At 40.2% G+C, this 15,928-nt stretch overlaps 1 protein-coding gene across 1 annotated transcript in view; it reads right to left on the minus strand.

The window, feature by feature from the left end:
- DISP3 (dispatched RND transporter family member 3) overlaps positions 1 to 6,676 on the minus strand; it is a 170,648-nt gene extending 163,972 nt beyond the window's left edge. The window contains exon 1 of the mRNA XM_056544641.1: positions 6,206 to 6,676. The gene's annotated coding sequence lies outside the window, so the exon portion shown is untranslated. The remainder of the gene's footprint in view (positions 1 to 6,205) is intronic.
- Positions 6,677 to 15,928: the final 9,252 nt, after the last annotated feature.

Raw genomic sequence — 15,928 nt, forward strand, 5'->3', positions numbered from 1 at the left:
CATTGTTACCCTTATACCTACACACACTAATAGTTACCCCTATACTGTCATACACACACATTGTTACCCATATATCTACACACACTTATAGTTACCCCTATACTGTCATACACACACATTGTTACCCTTATACCTACACACACTTATAGTTACCCCTATACTTTCATACACACACATTGTTACCCTTATACCTACACACACTAATAGTTACCCCTATACTGTCATACACACACATTGTTACCCATATATCTACACACACTTATAGTTACCCCTATACTGTCATACACACACATTGTTACCCTTATACCTACACACACTTATAGCTACCCCTATACTTTCATACACACACATTGTTACCCTTATACCTACACACACTTATAGTTACCCCTATACTTTCATACACACACATTGTTACCCTTATACCTACACACACTTATAGTTACCCCTATACTGTCATACACACACATTGTTACCCTTATACCTACACACACTTATAGTTACCCCTATACTGTCATACACACACATTGTTACCCTTATACCTACACACACTTACCCCTAAACTTTCATGCACACACATTGCTACCCTTATACCTACACACACTTATAGTTACCCCTATACTGTCATACACACACATTGTTACCCTTATACTTACAAACACTTACCCCTATACTTTCATACACACACATTGTTACCCTTATACCTACACACACTTATAGTTACCCCTATACTGTCATACACACACATTGTTACCCTTATACCTACACACACTTATAGTTACCCCTATACTTTCATACACACACATTGTTACCCTTATACCTACAAACACTTACCCCTATACTTTCATACACACACATTGTTACCCTTATACCTACACACACTTATAGTTACCCCTATACTGTCATACACACACATTGTTACCCTTATACCTACACACACTTATAGTTACCCCTATACTTTCATACACACACATTGTTACCCTTATACCTACACAAACTTGTACATATGGTACATTGCTTTTATACCCTCATTCACACGTATCCTTTTACAGGTAATCACAATATATACACCGTCTCCCAGAATCTCAGTTGCCTCTATACAATTATACATACACTCACTTACATATATAGTTACCCCTATATATTTGCTCACACACATAGTTACTCCCTATTCCCTTATAATTACCCTTATACACACTTAAATATATAGCTACCCCCTATTCCCCATATACATGCACTTAAAAAATATAGTTACTCCCTTATACATACACTTGCCTTCCTCATACATGCACATGTATACAGTTACTCCCATATACATACACGTATACATATAGTTACCCCCCTTATACATACACTTATACATATAGTTACCCCCTTATACATATAGTTACCCCTTTATCCATACACTTATACATATAGTTACCCCTTTATCCATACACTTACACTTGCCTCCTCATACACACATTTGCACATAAAGCTATACTGGTATACACACATAAACACAGTAATAAACACAGTTACCCCCTAATACATGCACTTGCACAGTAACCTCCTCATACATACACTTACACACATAGTTACTCCCTATATACACTCTTCCCCTATAGCTACGTCACATACATACTCTATAGTTACTCCCTTATAATACTCTTACATACACTAACTTCCTCATACATATAATTACCCCTCATACATGCACTAACTTCCTCATACATACACTTACACATACAATTACCCCCTCATACATACACTAACTCCCTCATATATACGCTTACACATATAGTTACCCCCTCATACCTACACTTACACATATAGTAGCCCCTCATACATACACTTACACATATAGTTACCCCTCATGCATATACAGGTACCCCTTATATATACACACTTACACAGGTACCCCTCATATATACACTTACACATATAGTTACTCCCTCATACATACACTTACACATATAATTACCCCTCATACATACACTAACTCCCTCATATTTACACTTACACATATAGTTACCCCCTCATACAAACACTTACACATATAGTTACCCTTCATACATACACTTACACATATAGTTACCCCTCATACATACACTTACACAGGTACCCCTCATATATACACTTACACAGGTACCCCTCATATATACACTTACACATATAGTTACTCCCTCATACATACACTTACACATATAATTACCCCTCATACATACACTAACTCCCTCATATTTACACTTACACATATAGTTACCCCCTCATACAAACACTTACACATATAGTTACCCCTCATACATGCACTTACACATATAGTTACCCCTCATACATACTTACACATATAGTTACCCCTCATATATACACTTACACATACAGTTACCCCTTATACATACACTAACTTCCTCATACATACACTTACACATACAATTACCCCCTCATACATACACTAACTCCCTCATATATACGCTTACACATATAGTTACCCCCTCATACCTACACTTACACATATAGTAGCCCCTCATACATACACTTAAACATAATTACCCCTCATACATACACTAACTTCCTCATATTTACACTTACACATATAGTTACCCCCTCATAAAAACACTTACACATATAGTTACCCCTCATACATACACTTACACATACAGTTACCCCTCATATATACACTTACACATACAGTTACCCCTCATATATACACTTACACATACAGTTACCCCTCATATATACACTTACACATATAGTTACCCCTCATAGATACACTTACACATATAGTTACCCCTCATATATACACTTACACATATAGTTACCCCTCATATATACACTTACACAGGTACCCCTCATATATACACTTACACAGGTACCCCTCATATATACACTTACACAGGTACCCCTCATATATACACTTACACATGTACCCCTCATATATACACTTACACAGGTACCCCTCATATATACACTTACACAGGTACCCCTCATATATACACTTACACAGGTACCCCTCATATATACACTTACACAGGTACCCTTCATATATACACTTACACAGGAACCCCTCATATATACACTTACACATATAGTTACCCCTCATATATACACTTACACATATAGTTACCCCTCATATATACACTTACACAGGTACCCCTCATATATACACTTACACAGGTACCCCTCATATATACACTTACACAGGTACCCCTCATATATACACTTACACATGTACCCCTCATATATACACTTACACAGGTACCCCTCATATATACACTTACACAGGTACCCCTCATATATACACTTACACATATAGTTACCCCTCATATATACACTTACACATATAGTTACCCCTCATATATACACTTACACATATAGTTACCCCTCATACCTACACTTACACATATAGTAGCCCCTCATACATACACTTAAACATAATTACCCCTCATACATACACTAACTTCCTCATATTTACACTTACACATATAGTTACCCCTCATAGATACACTTACACATATAGTTACCCCTCATATATACACTTACACATATAGTTGCCTCTCATATATACACTTACACATATAGTTACCCCTCATATATACACTTACACAGGTACCCCTCATATATACACTTACACAGGTACCCCTCATATATACACTTACACAGGTACCCCTCATATATACACTTACACATATAGTTGCCCCTCATATATACACTTACACATATAGTTACCCCTCATATATACACTTACACAGGTACCCCTCATATATACACTTACACAGGTACCCCTCATATATACACTTACACATATAGTTGCCCCTCATATATACACTTACACATATAGTTACCCCTCATATATACACTTACACATATAGTTACCCCTCATATATACACTTACACATATAGTTGCCCCTCATATATACACTTACACATATAGTTACCCCTCATATATACACTTACACAGGTACCCCTCATATATACACTTACACATGTACCCCTCATATATACACTTACACAGGTACCCCTCATATATACACTTACACAGGTACCCCTCATATATACACTTACACAGGAACCCCTCATATATACACTTACACATATAGTTACCCCTCATATATACACTTACACATATAGTTACCCCTCATATATACACTTACACATATAGTTACCCCTCATATATACACTTACACAGGTACCCCTCATATATACACTTACACAGGTACCCCTCATATATACACTTACACAGGTACCCCTCATATATACACTTACACAGGTACCCCTCATATATACACTTACACATGTACCCCTCATATATACACTTACACAGGTACCCCTCATATATACACTTACACAGGTACCCCTCATATATACACTTACACAGGTACCCCTCATATATACACTTACACAGGAACCCCTCATATATACACTTACACATATAGTTACCCCTCATATATACACTTACACAGGTACCCCTCATATATACACTTACACAGGTACCCCTCATATATACACTTACACATATAGTTACCCCTCATATATACACTTACACAGGTACCCCTCATATATACACTTACACAGGTACCCCTCATATATACACTTACACAGGTACCCCTCATATATACACTTACACAGGAACCCCTCATATATACACTTACACATATAGTTACCCCTCATATATACACTTACACAGGTACCCCTCATATATACACTTACACAGGAACCCCTCATATATACACTTACACAGGAACCCCTCATATATACACTTACACATATAGTTACCCCTCATATATACACTTACACAGGTACCCCTCATATATACACTTACACAGGAACCCCTCATATATACACTTACACAGGAACCCCTCATATATACACTTACACATATAGTTACCCCTCATATATACACTTACACAGGTACCCCTCATATATACACTTACACATATAGTTACCCCTCATATATACACTTACACAGGTACCCCTCATATATACACTTACACAGGTACCCCTCATATATACACTTACACATATAGTTACCCCTCATATACACACTTACACAGGTACCCTTCATATATACACTTACACAGGAACCCCTCATATATACACTTACACATATAGTTACCCCTCATATATACACTTACACAGGTACCCCTCATATATACACTTACACAGGTACCCTTCATATATACACTTACACAGGAACCCCTCATATATACACTTACACATATAGTTACCCCTCATATATACACTTACACATATAGTTACCCCTCATATATACACTTACACAGGTACCCCTCATATATACACTTACACAGGTACCCTTCATATATACACTTACACAGGAACCCCTCATATATACACTTACACATATAGTTACCCCTCATATATACACTTACACATATAGTTACCCCTCATATATACACTTACACATATAGTTACCCCTCATACCTACACTTACACAGGTACCCTTCATATATACACTTACACATATAGTTACCCCTCATATATACACTTACACATATAGTTACCCCTCATATATACACTTACACATATAGTTACCCCTCATATATACACTTACACAGGTACCCCTCATATATACACTTACACAGGTACCCCTCATATATACACTTACACATATAGTTACCCCTCATATACACACTTACACAGGTACCCTTCATATATACACTTACACAGGAACCCCTCATATATACACTTACACATATAGTTACCCCTCATATATACACTTACACAGGTACCCCTCATATATACACTTACACAGGTACCCTTCATATATACACTTACACAGGAACCCCTCATATATACACTTACACATATAGTTACCCCTCATATATACACTTACACATATAGTTACCCCTCATATATACACTTACACATATAGTTACCCCTCATACCTACACTTACACAGGTACCCTTCATATATACACTTACACATATAGTTACCCCTCATATATACACTTACACATATAGTTACCCCTCATATATACACTTACACATATAGTTACCCCTCATATATACACTTACACAGGTACCCCTCATATATACACTTACACAGGTACCCCTCATATATACACTTACACATATAGTTACCCCTCATATATACACTTACACATATAGTTACCCCTCATATATACACTTACACATATAGTTACCCCTCATATATACACTTACACAGGTACCCTTCATATACAGTTGCCCCCTCTCCACCTGCCCTCACCTGGCTCCGTGTGTTGTGCGGACACTGCCGGGGTCTCCCTGGCGGACCTGGTGATGAAGTATAGCGCCAGCTCCCCGCCTGTACCGCTCCGCTCCCCTCCTGTACCGCTCCGTTCCCCGCCTGTACCGCTCCGTTCCCCGCCTGTACCGCTCCGCTCCCGCCTGCACCGCCGCTCCGGCTTCTATAGGCTTTTATGTGGCGCTCTCCTTTGTTTTGATCCGGGCTCCTACCACTCCGCCGCTCCACAGAGGGGGCGCGGCTCCGTCATCCTGGCACCATAGACGGGCACAGGGGCAGCGGGGAGCCGAGGGGAGCTGTCCACGGTTCTGAGCTCAGCTGTGCCCGGGGTAGGCGGCACCGTTCGCCCGGGGCTCTGGATACGGCAGGAGCGGCGTCTCCCTCCGCTGGCCGCGCTTGGTACGAGCCCCGGTATATATGAGCCAGTGACGGGAGAAGCATCACTCCATAGCGGGGCAGCCGGGGGTGTTACCGAGCCCGGGACTGACAGCTACGTACACGGAATATAGATGCAGCAGAGCCGAGTGTGTCATGATGTCTGCCCGATTACATCCCATATGTATGCCCGATGACATCACAACTCACTACACTTCATATATACTCCTCTATATACAACTCACTACACTTCATATATACTCCTCTATATACAACTCACTACACTTCATATATACTCTATATACAACTCACGACACTTTATATATACTCCTCTATATACAACTCACTACACTTCATATATACTCCTCTATATACAACTCACTACACTTCATATACACTCCTCTATATACAACTCACTACACTTCATATATACTCCTCTATATACAACTCACTACACTTCATATACACTCCTCTATATACAACTCACTACACTTCATATATACTCCTCTATATACAACTCACTACACTTCATATATACTCCTCTATATACAACTCACTACACTTCATATATACTCCTCTATATACAACTCACTACACTTCATCTATACTCCTCTATATACAACTCACTACACTTCATATATACTCCTCTATATACAACTCACTACACTTCATATATACTCCTCTATATACAACTCACTACACTTCATATATACTCCTCTATATACAACTCACTACACTTCATCTATACTCCTCTATATACAACTCACTACACTTCATATATACTCCTCTATATACAACTCACTACACTTTATATATACTCCTCTATATACAACTCACTACACTTCATATATACTCCTCTATATACAACTCACTACACTTCATATACACTCCTCTATATACAACTCACTACACTTCATATATACTCCTCTATATACAACTCACTACACTTCATATATACTCCTCTATATACAACTCACTACACTTTATATATACTCCTCTATATACAACTCACTACACTTCATATATACTCCTCTATATACAACTCACTACACTTCATCTATACTCCTCTATATACAACTCACTACACTTCATATATACTCCTCTATATACAACTCACTACACTTCATATATACTCCTCTATATACAACTCACTACACTTCATATATACTCCTCTATATACAACTCACTACACTTTATATATACTCCTCTATATACAACTCACTACACTTCATATATACTCCTCTATATACAACTCACTACACTTCATATATACTCCTCTATATACAACTCACTACACTTCATCTATACTCCTCTATATACAACTCACTACACTTCATATATATACTCCTCTATATACAACTCACTACACTTCATATATACTCCTCTATATACAACTCACTACACTTCATCTATATACTCCTCTATATACAACTCACTACACTTCATATATACTCCTCTATATACAACTCACTACACTTCATCTATATACTCCTCTATATACAACTCACTACACTTCATCTATACACCTGTATATACAACTCACTACACTTTATATATACTCCTCTATATACAACTCACTGCACTTCATATATACTCCTCTATATACAACTCACTACACTTCATCTATACTCCTCTATATACAACTCACTGCACTTTATATATACTCCTCTATATACAACTCACTACACTTCATCTATACTCCTCTATATACAACTCACTACACTTCATATATACTCCTCTATATACAACTCACTACACTTCATCTATACTCCTCTATATACAACTCACTGCACTTCATATATACTCCTCTATATACAACTCCAGCTCTACTACATATATACTTCTCTATATATAACTCCTTTACAATCTGTGATACTTGCCAAAGGGGGCAGTACAAGATATTAACTCTGCAGGGGGCCCAAACTTTTGCAGATGCCATTTTTTTTTGTTTTCTGTTATTTTAAAAGTGTAAATGATGGAAATAAAATCTAACTTTTGGTGACATATTATAAGAATGTCTAATCTGTAATTTGATGCCTTTTGGAGATTTTTCCATCTTTTCTTGGCTTCTTTATGCACATTAATACAAATCTTTACCTGGGGGGCCCAAACTTTTGATCCCCACTGTAGATATGAGATATATAGATTGATAGATAGATATTAGATAGATAGATATGAGATAGATAGATTGATAGATAGATATGAGATAGATAGATAGATAGATATGAGATAGATAGATAGATATGAGATAGATAGATATGAGATAGATAGATATGAGAGAGAGAGATATGAGATAGATAGATAGATAGATATGAGAGAGATAGATAGATATGAGATAGATAGATATGAGATAAATAGATAGATATGAGATAGATAGATATAAGATAGATAGATAGATATGAGATAGATAGCTATAAGATAGATAGATATGAGATAGATAGATAGATAGATAGATAGATAGGAGATAGATAGATAGATAGGAGATAGATAGATAGCTATGGGATAGATACATAGATAGATAGATATGGGATACGGTAGATACATCTGAAAAAAGCACAGGATGGGGATCTGGTTCTATTTTTAATCTGTGGGCCCAACATATATCCATGCATTACTTCTTGGAAAACATCACCTTCTATCATGTCCTGACAGCAAATGCTCAAGTTCCCAGCAGAGCCTCCACAGGTGTCAGGACATGCTGAGGACTGTCAGGACATGCTGAGGACTGTCAGGACATGCTGAGCTTTGTAGTTTTTCAAAGCCTTGCAGTATTTTTCACAAACACCCCATTGATGTGTAATACCTCATATCACCTGCAGAGGCACTGTTGGGAATTTGACCACTACATCAGTGGGGTGGGGGTAGGCATGATTGGAATTGTAGTTTTGCAGAGTCACAGATACACAGGATTTCAAACACCCCATTAATGTGTAATACCTCATTTCACCCGCGGAGGCACTGTTGAGAATTTGACCACAAAATTAATCTACAGATCACAGCCGATGACTGGGGGTTTCTGCATCTGGAGATTTTTTTTTTTGGGTGGGTGGGGGTGTAGAGTTTGCAGGCCAGCACGAATGAGGGGCACGCTCTGCTATTCCGGCAGGTGACTGGACTTGGATACTGATGAGATTTTGTGCACATATAAATAATAAGATGGAACTATCCCTGGATAACTTTCAGCTCCGGGCTGCCTGTGTTCCTATGGTTACAGTAGTCTCGGCGGTCAGGCATGTTCTGCAGGTAGTCTCAGTGGGCAGTATAGAGGATGCCTCTGTATTGGGAGGATGGCCGGCTGTCCTGGTTTTCTAGGACATTCCCTTTTTATTTTATTCATTTATTTTCATTAATTTATATATATATTTTTTTAGCATTAGATCTACAGGGAATATTTTCCTTAATTCATATCTATACAGTAAGTGCGTGAATAGACGGGTACATCCAACACATAGGGGGTGGTCATGACTAGTTTTAGGCTTTCTGCATGAGCAAAAGTAAGTGCACCCCCTATTTAATATATTCAGCTATCAAGGTTTAAATACCCTATAACAGTGGTTTCCAAACTATGAGCTTCCAGATGTTGCCAAACTACAATTCCCAGCATGCCCGGACAGCCAACGGCTGTCCGGGCATGCTGGGAGTTGTAGTTTTGCAACAGCTGGAGGTTCACAGTTTGGTGACCACTGACATAAATAGTTTACTTATGTGCAATACTTAATGTCACCAGTGGAGGCACTGCTGGGAATTTGAGTAATTAACCTCTAAATTACAGATCACTACAGATGATGGGGGGTCTCAGCCACAGGACACTATATGGCGAGTTTACTAAGTTTACTTAAATAAACCCCCCCCCCCCCTCCCCCAATGTGATCAGTTGTAAACCTGTAGAATATAGCAATAAGTGCTTATATTCTCAGCAGTGCCTCCGCAGGTGAACTGAGGTATTACATAATAATGAACTATTAATGTCATGAAGTGCTCTCCAACCAACTGCTGCACAACAATAACTCCTAACATGCCCCGCTCCTGGCAGCCTTAGGAAAACTACCATGCCATGATGAGAGTTGTAGTTTTGCAACAGCTACACCAGTAATGCTACCCAACATTACACAAGCAGTCCATCAGGCTTCAGCTATCAGGGCATGATGGGAATTGTAGTTTTGCAATAGATGGACATCCATAGTTGGTAGGGGGCGGGGCACAGCAAAACATTTGAACTTCCTGGGGGGGGGGGGGGGGGGGGTTGTAAGTATTAGGACACCATGTGGTCATCATATTGTGCAAGGGGTCCCCTGAAATAAGCTTACAATGTAGTGTCTGGCTTCAGCTGCGATCTTAGCCATTAGCAGCAAGCTTTAAAATTCCCAGCAGTGCCTCCAGAGGCTACATAGGGTATTACACATTAGTGAGCTTTTGATACAATGTAATGTAATGTTACATAGCCCAACATTTCCCAATGAGTTTCCCCAACACCTGTAGGTTCACAGAGACTACTGACATAGACAGTTCTTTAAAGGGGTACTCCGGTGAAAAACAAAACATAAACAAAAACAATATTTTTTTTTTTTTTTAAATCAACTGGTGCCAGAAGCTTAAACAGATTTCTAAATTACTTCTATTTAAAAATCTTAATCCTTCCAGTACTTATCAGCTGTTGTATTCTCCACAGGAAGTTATTTTCTTTTCTTTTTTTTTCTGTCTGACCTTAGTGCTCTCTGCTGACACCTCTGTCTGTATCAGGAACTGTCTAGAGCAGGATCAAATCCTCATAGCAAACCTATCCTGCTCTGGACAGTTCCTGACATGGACAGAGGTGTCAGCAGAGAGCACTGTGGACAAGACAAAAAAGAAATTCAAAAAGAAAAGAACTTCCTCTGTAGTATATAGCAGCTGATAAGTTAAGGAAGGATTAAGATTTTAAAATAGAAATCATTTACAAATGTGTTTAACTTTCTGGCATCAGTTGAGTTAAAAAATATTGTTTTCCACCGGAGTACCCCTATAATGTGTAATACTCCATGTCACCTTTGGAGGCACTGCTGGGAATCTGAGCAATTACTGCTAAATCAACTGGTCTCCAAAGTGTGGATCTCAAGATGTTGCAAAACTACAACTCCCAGCATGCCGTTGGCATGCTGGGAGTTGTAGTTTTGCAACATCTGGAGATCCAGTTTAGAGACCAATGGTGGTAGGGGAGGGCTCTCTATTCAGGATTTTTATCTGTTGTTGAGAGTAGTTATAAAGAGTGTCCCTCGCTCTGGAGGACATTTTACTATCCAGCATTACACAAACATCCCATTGTTTTGAATTGACAGAGTGTAATGCATCATTTCACCTGTGGTGGCGCTGCAGAGAAAATAAACACTTACTTCTAGGTTTCTTCATAGATCCTAACAGGGAAATGCCATTTCCATTAGGATTCGGCTGCACGCGGAGGAATTTTCGCGGCGGAAACATATTCAATTCTTTTGCGGAATGCGCTCAGAAAAGTATTGCCGTCTATGAAGAATGCACATAGACGGCAATGCCAGAAACTCCTGTCCAGAATTTTTCGGCAATTCCGCCATGTGAAATAGCCCCTAAGTGCAAAGAATATTCTAACTCATGGTGGTGGGATAAGCTGGAAAGGGCCTGATGACCCCAGTCCAGCAAAATTATTTAACCCTTTAGCTTAAATCTTCTGATACATCACTACTATGTCTGGCCAGCAGATGGCTCCTACATATCATAAGGATTCTGCCAAATTAAACAATATAGAAAGGAGTCTCCGGGGGGGGGGGGGGGGGGGGGGGAAGACTGAAGAATGCTCATCTGTTGAAATGTTTTGTATCCCACTGATGCATCATGGGAGTGGAAGAGACGTCTTCATATATACGGAGGAGGAGGACACCAGATACACAATTTGATTGATTGATCATATATGAGGCTAATAGGGCGGTTCTCGGTCCCTCTGAGATGTGGTCCATGTATAATACCTGCTCCAGTGCAGTAAAACGTATCCCCTATGCAAAGGATAGGGGATTAGTTTTAGATTGCGGTGGGTTATACAGTTGGGACCCCCACGATCTCCTGCACGGCACCTCGGCAGTCCCTAGGAAGGGAAGATACCCGAACACTGTATCTTTGTCTCTCCCGTAGAGGTACATGAAGGGGGGCTTGTCGGCTACAGCTTCATGCAGGGGATGACACGTTCCCCCTACTTGGGGATGACACGTTCCCCCTACTTAGGGACTGTTAGGGTGCTGCCCAGGAGATCACAGGGGTACGACCGCTGGGACCTAAAACTTATCCTCTATCCATTGTATACGTTTTACTGCCCTGGAGTACTACTTTAAAGGGGTACTCGGGCGGAAAACAATTTTTTGTTTTTAATTTCAACTGATGCCAGAAAGTTAAACAGATTTGTAAATTACTTCTATAAAAAAAATCTTAATCCTTCCAGTACTTATCAGCTGCTGTATGCTCCAGAGGAAGTTGTGTAGTTCTTTCCAGTCTGACCACGGTGCTCACTGCTGACACCTCTGTCCATGTCAGGAACTGTCCAGAGCAGGAGCAAATCCCCATAGCAAACCTCTCCTGCTCTGTACAGTTCCTGGCATGGACCTAGAACTGACTAACAGGTTTTTGGTCTGTGGAGAGGAGTCCGGACTCTTCGCACAGCCATAGGCTTGGGGAGCATCATGTGACCAAGGCATCATTCCTCTGATACAACAGTAATGCAAATTTTAACCCGTACCCTGTGCAATGCACAAAAACAGTGTTGAAAAGTAAACTACCAGTGTGCAGAAAGTTTTCTCACAACTTTTTTAGGCACTGAGGCACTTCACTTGTGGTTGCACCGCCCTCCTCCATCCTGCTCTATGAATATTCGGCTTCCTCGGGGGAATGCAAATGAAGAGGAATTGAACATCTAGAGAAGTAAGCAGGAAATCATTGTGAGGACAATTTCATTAGGAGCTGTGGTTATCGGCTGAAGGTCTTCATTACGCACTGCTTATCATCCATTTAGGAGGACTTTGTTTTTGCAGGGAGAATCCTTCTTCTACTCTGACAGACTTGCCGCAGATAATGATTTGTTGCTGTCAGCTGCGGCGGGCGACAGCTGTTTAAGAAATTGTACAGCAATTTAAAACAGATAAGCCGTGGTGAATGGCAGGGGGGGGGGGGGGGGGGGCACCACCATGCGTAGTCACGCTTTTAGTTCTGTCTGGATGAGAAGGGGTTAACCGGACTCTATTGTAATTCAATCATCATATAAGTCAGTGTTTTCAAACCAGGGTTCATCCAGCTGCTTCAAAACTACAACTCCCAGCATGCTCTGACAGCCCACCTACCATTATATGGACACTGTCAGAATCAAACACTTTTATATGTGGCACATCTTTACAAAACATTTACCTTTCTCATGTACTTTATAAGAATATTTTATTTCCTTGATATAAAAAAAGACCACTAGGGGTCCCCATACCATCCAGGACATAATCCTGTCTGGCTGAAGCATCATCTTTGTGCCAGATGAAGCACAGGCTGAGACAAAGTCCAGGAAGTTGGGCGGGACTAGCACTCCTCCTGTGCTCACTCCTGTCCTATCAGACTGCAGCAGGGAGGATGGGGTTACAGAGCAACCTGAAGTGTTTGGATGAAGAGACCCAGCACAGCACAGAAGTGAATGCATGGTGAATGAGGGGGGGGGGGCTCAATGCTTGCCTCGGATACGCCCCTTCCTGAGCAATGGATGTCAGAATAAGTGAGCAGCAGAACAGAGGGATTTGTGAGCCACATACAGAAACTACACACATAAAAAGACATGTAAAGCATCTGCATGACCTAGTAAGTAACATATAAAATATTTTTTTTCTTCTGTGATATGAAAGGTATGCTTTAAAGTGGTACTCCGGTGGAATTTTTTTCTTTTAATCAACTGGCGCCAGAAAGTTAAACAGATTTGTAAATTACTTCTATTTAAAATCTTTATCCTTCCAGTACTTATCAGTGGCTGTATACTCCAGAGGAAGTTGTGTAGTCCTTTCCAGTCTGACCACAGTGCTCTCTGCTGACACCTCTGTCCATGTCAGGAACTGTCCAGAGCAGGATAGGTTTACTATAGGGATTTGCTCCTGCTTGGACAGTCCCTGACATGGACAGAGGTGTCAGCAAAGAGCACTGTGGTCAGACTGGAAAGAACTATACAACTTCTTCTGGAGCATACAGCAGCTGATAAGTACTGGAATGATTAAGATTTTTGAATAGAAGTAATTTACAAATCTGTATAACTCTCTGGAATCAGTTGATTCCTATTAAGATGCCATGCTTTAGGCCAATGTTGATCATGTCATCCAAGCCAGTTGTGGTCTGCTTTCTGGCAGGCTGAGAAAGTGTGGTGTCCCAGCACCAAAGGCTGTCCTGTGGGCTGCAGATCTCCCCGGGTAAGCCTGCTGCTCCTGTGTTGGGCCCACTGTGAAAATGTTTACTATGTTCAATATGTTCCAGCACTTTATTATTTTTACCATATTTACTGTGTATTAAGTTATTTATGTACTGTACCTTTAAGATAGAGAGATGCAATGGTAACCAGGTGACCCTGCCTGCCCAATGGGAATTCTCATGCTTATAGTGGGGGGGGGGGGGGGGGGGGAGTTGCCCCAGTCTAAGCCTGAGCTACAGTGTGGAAAGGAGGTGGAAGTGGTGTGTGGTGGATACTGAGGGAAGCCTGAAAAAAAAAAAACTGAATCTAGTTAGGCCTGCCATTCGGCAAGTGTTCCCCATAGAGTTAGTGCGTCAAGCCCTGGTGGTGTTAGTCATTGGACCTTGTCAGAACCCAAGTCAGTGTAGGGCATATTCCCATCACAAGTCTCAAGTCAATGCAATTCAAGTGGGTAAAAAGGACCATAATTCCCAGAAAGGCAACAGGGCTCCCAAGGGTTACACTGCATCCCTTCTACTATGCTCCATACTGTGTGTTGTACCATCTACACCTACCTCAGTGAAAGACAGTTATCCATAACCCGGCGTCAGTGTTTATTACTCACCGTGTCTGGCCCAGGAGAAACTGTCTCCTTCTTGGACTGTGTATAGGTTAACGGTGCCCTGGCATCACGAATTGACAAGAATCCCTTGCACCCCCCGATGCACCACACAAGTAGATCGAAGATAGTACTAATCAGTGCTATACCATTGCCTAGTGAACATTGATAGTAATCAAGTGATATTAAAAGTCCCTTGTGGGGATTTAAAAAAATGTAAATAAAAGTTTTAATTAAAAAAAAGTTTTTAGAAAATGTGAATATACCCCTCACCCAATAGAAATTTAACTCTTTCCTGCCCTAGGAC

This window comes from Hyla sarda, chromosome 10, assembly GCF_029499605.1.
Source record: "Hyla sarda isolate aHylSar1 chromosome 10, aHylSar1.hap1, whole genome shotgun sequence".
Lineage (NCBI taxonomy): Eukaryota > Metazoa > Chordata > Amphibia > Anura > Hylidae > Hyla > Hyla sarda.